Here is a 7567-nt window from a genome sequence, read left to right as displayed (position 1 = left end):
CTTGGGTAAACCTGTGATAAAATCCATTGAAACCTCCTCCCAACGTTGGCTTGGAATGGATAAAGGTTGTAATAGACCCGGTGTCTTAATTGTTTCAACTTTATTTTGTTGGCAAACCAAACATTCCGCCACAAACTTTTGAATATCTGATTTAAGGCCATCCCAAAAAAATTCCTTCTTAACCTGTGGTAAGTTTTTAAAAATCCTGAGTGCCCTCCTAAGGGAGAAGTGTGCAATTCCATAAGAATCTTTTGTTTTAGCTGGGAATTCTTACAGAGGTATAAGCGATCTTTGTACCATAACGAATCATTTTGCCAGCTAAATGTATCAGACATACTGGAATCTTGTTGTAACTTTCGAATAAGTGCCCACACTTCTTCGTCATTCTTCCATTCCTCCCTTGCTTCGTTTATCCAATCTGGTTGGATAATAGAAATGGCGCACAACAATGCTTCCACATCCTCATCCTTTCTTGAGAGTGCATCTGCCACCACATTTTGCTTCCCTTTTTTGTAGATGATTTCAAAGTCATAACCCAACATCTTTGTGACCCACTTTTGTTGCTCTTCAGAGGATAATCTTTGTTCTAAAAAGTATTTAAGGCTATCATGATCCGTTTTTACCTTGAAGTGTCTTCCCATTAGGTAGGGTCGCCATTTCTTAAGTGCATGGAGTATTGCCAACATTTCCTTCTCATAAATAGCTTTGTGTAAAAACTTTCCCTTGATTGGACGACTTTCAAAAGCAATGGGTCTTTCATCTTGCATTAAAACAGCACCAATTCCATTTCCTGAAGCATCACATTCCACAATAAAGGTTTTTGTGAAGTCCGGTGTAGCTAAGACCGGTGCTTGGCACATTGCCTCTTTAAGATGTTTGAATGCCTTTGTTGCTTCTGGAGTCCATGAAAATGCATCTTTCTTCAATAATGTTGTTAGAGGTGCTGCTATTCTCCCATAATTCTTAACAAACTTGCGATAATACCCTGTCAACCCAAGAAATCCTCGCAGATGCTTTATGGATGTGGGAATTTTCCATTCCTTAATGGCTTTAATTTTGCTAGGGTCTACCTTAACTCCTTCATGAGATACAATATGACCTAGATATTCCACCTCTTGTACTCCAAAGAAACATTTGGATCTTTTTGCATATAATTGTTTCTCCTCCAATAGTTGTAGCACCCTGTCAACATGTTCAACATGATCCTTCCAAGACTTGCTGTAGATTAGTATATCATCAAAAAATACTAACACAAATTTTCTAAGGAATGGTTTGAAAATTGAATTCATCAAACCTTGAAATGTTGAAGGTGCATTGGTAAGGCCAAAAGGCATGACCAAAAATTCATAATGAACCTCATGAGTTCTAAATGTTGTTTTCGGAATGTCTTCAATCTTCATTCTGATTTGATGATATCCTGAACGAAGATCCAACTTGGTGAAGTAAATTGATCCATGCAATTCATCCAGTAATTCATCAATGACAGGAATGGGAAACTTATCTTTAATAGTGAGCTTGTTGAGCTCCCTATAATCCGGACACATGCGCCATGATCCATCCTTCTTGTGCACCAATACGACTGGAGCAGAGAAAGAACTTTGACTTGGTTGAATTATACCAGCCTCTAGCATTTCTGCAACCATACGTTCAATTTCACTCTTTTGAGCATAGGGATATCTGTACGGCCTGATGTTTGGAGGAACACTTCCTGGAATCAGATGAATAGCATGATCATGATCACGAATAGGTGGGAGACCTTTGGGAGTCTCAAATACCTTGGAATGATTGTCCAAGACTTTTTGGAGATCTGGAGAAATAGATGATTCCACTGTGGACACATCTAGCGAACATAATTGTGCAATTACACCTCTTTGTTCCTTTTTTAGAAGCTTTGTCATACTGTTAGAGCTGATTATCTTTCCTGGTTTCCCTGCAATACCCCTTAATTCAACTTCCTTTCCTTCCACAAAAAATTTCATGAAAAGTTCTTGAAAATTAAAAGCTATTGTACCCAAGGATTGTAGCCATTGGACTCCTAGTACAACATCAGCACCTCCCATTGGAATGGAAAGCATTGGGCTAGTCAATACATATTCTCCCATGGATAGCTTGATATTATGGCACTTTCCCGAGCAATTTATTTTTCCTCCATTTGCAACCATCACTTGACACTCTGGTGCTGGATATAAGAAGCAATTCAATTCTCTTGCTACCTTACAATGAATAAAATTGTGGGTACTTCCTGAATCAATCAACACTATTACCTTTTTCTTCTTGATTTGTCCTTCTATCTTGATGGTTTGAGGAGTGGTAATTCCCGCCAATGCATTACAAGATATGGTCAGATTCATTTCTTCTTTATCTAGGCTTTGTTCCTGGAGTATATCCTCTTCTTTTGACCTTTCTTGCTCCTTTTCTTCTTCTTCTTCACAATCTATGTAGAATAATTTCTTCTCAGCACACTTATGACCTTTAGTGTATTTGCTATCACAACTGTAACAAAGCCCTTTTGCTCTTTTTTCTTCCAATTGTTGTGGTGTCAACCTTATAGGTTGTGGAAGACTAGCGGCAACAACACTTCCGTCTTTATAGTTGTGAGTGGTATGCTTCCTGTTTGCCATAATTTTGCTTTCCATTTTTCTTGCTAACCTGAATGCCTTCTCTAATGAATCAGGTTCCCAAAGGCGAACATCATGTTGGATATTATCCTTTAAAGACCCTATGAACACATCAATCCTATGCTCCTCTGGAATATCTTTTACCCTTATGTTCAATTTTTGGAACTCCTCAATGTGCTCCATTATTGAACCCTTTTTTTGAGACTTATCAATTGGCTAAAAAAAGTGTTGCTTTTTGTATCCTCATAATGTGCTATCAATTCTTTCGTAAAAATTGCCCAAGTGATAAATTGTTTACGAGAGCAAAGCCATTGATACCATACAAACTGATTTGGTTCCAAATATAAAGTTGCAATACGTACCTTTTGTGTGTTTTGCACATTATTGAGATCGAAAAATTGCTCCATCTGTAATATCCATGTTGCGGGATCCTTGCCATCAAACTTCCTCATATCGATTTTTGGAATATGGTGGGTCTTTGATCCAACATTAGAGTCTATGGAATCATGATTAACATTTCTTTTGTTCTCATCATGAGTTTCCTTTACTACCCTTTCACCATTAGTGACCCTTTCTTGTAGCAACTTATTCATATTTATCTTCAATTCTTCCATGTGTCTTCAAATCTATCTTCAAATCATCCATCTTAGCTTCCACGTCATTCATCTTAGCTTCTACACCTTTCTTTAAACAATCCATCTTAGCTTCTACGCCTTTCTTTAAACCATCCATCTTAGATCCTGTTCCTTTTTGTGCAAGGGACAGTTGTTGCACTTGGTCTTGTAATTTTGATATATCATGTTACATTTCTTCCTCTTCTTCATGAGTCATGCTAGAGCTTTCAGGTTCCTTACTAGGTGTTTGCATTTTCTTTCCTCGGGGCATCAGTTACCGATAATAATGCTCTACTATGCCCTTTGAATTCCTTCAAAATAAATTTTCAAACCAAGCTTAAGCAAAAATTTAAGAAAATCTACACACCTTTTTTCACTTTGTAGGAGCTCGATATTGCCTCTGATGTATCTCTGTAATTTCCAATCATCTAGATCTGAATTTTTGACCTGCAGTAGCCCTCTGTGTCCTCTTTCCAATGCCACAAGTTTGACCCAAATTGGATTCTCCAAGGAAGAGTTATGTGAAATCTCCCACAGTGACTTGATTATAGACTAGTTCAGTAGAGCGAACTTGTACAACGTGCCACAAGTCACTGTTTCGACCTTTGGATATGAAAAATGCATACAAGAAACTACAGTATGTTCTCTTTTTGTACCTTCTTATGAAATTTCAATATGATCCCTAGAGAGAAAGTTATGACGTTTTTTCTCAGGTCACCTATTTGGAATGTAATTCAGGAGTCTGCAAAAAGACCAACTTCCTCAGATCATATCTCCCCAAATATACCGTGAACAGCTCTGAAATTCGGACCCGAGGTTTAGTGCGATTTCTTCTCAAATGGGTTTTTTTTTGCAACTTCTGAAACATCGCAGAAAAAAGTTATAGCAAAAATGCCACGATGACCTGTTTGGAGCAGCGAAACCCTAGAATCCAAAGCTCTGATACCAAATGTTATGAAACCAGCTCAAGAAAAGATAGAAAAGATAGATCAACGCCTTAGAATTCAGCCTCTTCGAGGGGGCAACCTCCTTTACATTACATAAATGAATAATTCTTGGATGATTCAAATGACAAAACCTCCTTTCTATATATAGGCGTCTAAGGAGTCACAATATAACCCAGCCGACCTAACAATAATAATATAAAGCCACAAAAATAACAATAGAGGGATTCTATGGGGCACAGTAATAAAAATATGGGGATAATAGGGGCACAACAATATTAATAAGGGGTACAACTACAATAGTAATGGGGTAATCACTAGTATTATAGGGACCCAACATATTATTGTGGGCTTCTCTCCTCCAAGACTTGGAATGATGACAGTTACTAACCAATAAATTTCAATGATTCTGAGGAACTTGGTGTTGTGGGTTTAGGTAAAACCCAGGTCTTGAACGCAACCCTTGAATTCCTCTTTAATTTACATGCTGGACAATTTTTGTTTATTACCATAAATAATTCCATTTCCTCTAATTCAATTTTAACAAAATTAGGGAACTTGGAACAAACGAAGTGTGCCACTGCCCTGGCATCTTTCTCAACAAAACTGACATACCTCGACTCATTAGGGACGGGGTCATTTAAAGAACATGCTTTGGTTTTTCTTTCCCACAATCCCCATCCATAAGAGTGTTCCATTTTGTCATGGTCATCGAGTTCAACTTAAGATGAAGGATAGAAAAAATCAAAGGCAACAAGGAAGGAAATTAGATAGAGCTATATCCTCTACATCTTAGGATAGGGTAGGAGTTCTTAAGAACTGACAATATTCCCTTGTCATCTTCCCACCACTCGAAGTGTTGACGGTGTTGGACCCGCCAACATGTAAAAGAGATCTCCCTGGTAAGAAGTCCCAATTAGACCTCAGACCGTTTGGTGTAGGAGTCCCAACAGTGGGTTGTAAGGTAATGCCTAGACCGCGATGTCGCATAGAGGCAAGTAAGATAACTCTGTCAGTAGCAAGGGTGTGACCGCTGCAGTGAGTAAAGGAAGGTGCATGAGAGGTTCTAACACAGGTGGGTTGAGATGAGAGTGAAGGTGAGTTCCAAGTTTAAAGGGATCAGTCCCAACTCGTTTAGGAACACAAAACACACAAGACATACACAGCTTCCGGCGGAGCAGTCCACACGGATGCAGTAGCCACAACATACAAGGTAAGATAACACGTATAACACTCACAAATAAGTCCAAACGGGTGTAACAGTTGTTACAACGAGCTTCATATGAAAGGTCTATCTGATGTCTGACAGAGTAGTCGATACAGACGAGACAACATTAACAACATATACAACACATTTCCATTAATATATTATGCATTACAACAAATGAAACAGTTCAGATGTAGACCACAGGTTAAAGCAACATGCATTACAAGTGTTAAAGATTAGTCTTACAACAAATACAATACATGTGTGAAAACATGTTGGCTCTTATTATATAAAGAAGTGTAATTTCCAATCATACAATACATCCATGTAAACCTGCTATCCCCAACAGTGGAATGTTACAGCGACGCGTGCTTGCTCCTCCAAAGAGATGAACTAGCTCTGTGCAGTGGAGAAACCAAGGCACGTTACAATATTGTCCAAGCTCTTTCTAAGATAGTCTTATGAGGGACTATTTATAGCAAAGGGTGGGGTGACCCTTGACATTCCCCTTTGTGACAGTTCAACTACCCTCATGACTCTTCACCTACTCTATGGTTGTTACGTCCAACTATTGATAGTTCACTTACACTTAACATGACTCAACATTACAATGCACATGTGCTCATGTGAGACAACATGGCTTGAGCAAGCCATGCAAGACATCACTGACACTCGGTCCACTGTGATGAGACCAACTCTTTGACATGCTTGTGATGGTGAAGGTGATGAGCTGATGCCAAGCTTGGTCGTCCGTGATGGTGTGCATGCACCCCATGATGACATCTTGTTGAAGCGAACTCTTGCCTCTGTTACAACCGGTGCATTGGTTCGGCCCCTTCATCCAACACGTTTTCTAACACGCACATGGTCTTCTTGGGTGCGGTTGAACCGACAACACACTGATGCATAATGTTTGTGTTGATCTTCATGTGTGTGTTGGTGGTCATGTGCATCAACTTACTGAAGTACATGTTCAGCTCCAGTTGGACTTGCTTCTTGTCTTCGCCTTGGTGAGTGTGATGAATGGGTTGGATCACATGCGTGCGCACAATGACATGTATGTTGTTGAATCCCTTGCATGCGATCGAAAACATTGCTCACCATGTCTGCTCTGTGTCAGCTACTGGGATGGATCTTTAACTTGTACAGGCACAATTTCATCCGTGAGTGCATGTTGCGCCCGCTGCTGTTCCTGATCCTGTTGCAATTCATTCGCTTGTCTGTGTAGCTTCATGTTTTTCCTTGAGTTGTTACTTCAGCACATGCAACTCCTTCTTTGTTCCATTCTCTATCTTCGTGTGATCTTCATGTCGCGTTGTCACCTCATAGCCTGAGTCTCCAAAGTTGCTTTCATCATCAATGGATCTGCTTGAGCTTGCAACTTTGTTCCGCCTCCATGTTGTCAACAACCCTCCTCTTGCATTCGTTGCATCTGGCATGTTGCCTTCAGTTGTTGTTCATGATGTTGCTCACTATGATGTTGTTGTTGTCATATCTTGATGCCCTTGTTTACGAACAACTTGATGTCTTTGTGAATAGGTAAGCTCATAGACACTTGAACCACTGCATCCCTAAGTGTGCTCTGAACGGTGTCTTCGACTCTGCTCTCCTGGAACCATTGTACCTGTGCTGCTAAGAGGCAAATGAAAACCTATGATACCAGAGACATGGCAACACTCATGGCAAGCAACCTGTCAATCGAAAACCAAAATGAACTTGAGCATTGACTTGCAACATACTTGTGTGACTGATCATGAAAGTTGCGCAATTCCGGCCGGTAGGTTGAGAGACTAATTGCTAAGACCGCGCAAGGCACAATCTGGGTTGTCATGAGGCTAACTGGCTGCTGGAATTGCGCAATGCATAGTCCAACTAGACTGTTGACTGCTGGAATTGCGCAATGCATAGTCCAACTAGACTGTTGACTGCTGGAATTGCGCAATGCATAGTCCAACTAGACTGTTGACTGCTGGAATTGCGCAATGCACAATTTCAGTTGGCAATGACTGCAGGCTTAGTGACTGCATTGCGTAAATTTTTGGGCCAACAGTCACTGTCCCTCAGGATTGCACAAGGCAGGCCTAGGGAACAACTGCTGGGCATAAATGTGCATTTTTGGAGAGGAAGGCAGAGCCTTCCCTCTCAGGATTGTGCAATGTTGTCTTGGAGAGGCTCTTAGTGAGG

This window comes from Pinus tabuliformis, chromosome 1_2 (assembly GCF_031772625.1).
Source record: "Pinus tabuliformis cultivar Carrire ecotype Pingquan chromosome 1_2, CPIR1, whole genome shotgun sequence".
NCBI lineage: Eukaryota > Viridiplantae > Streptophyta > Pinopsida > Pinales > Pinaceae > Pinus > Pinus tabuliformis.
The sequence above is the reverse complement of the archived record's forward strand: the minus strand, read 5'-3'. Positions refer to the sequence as shown.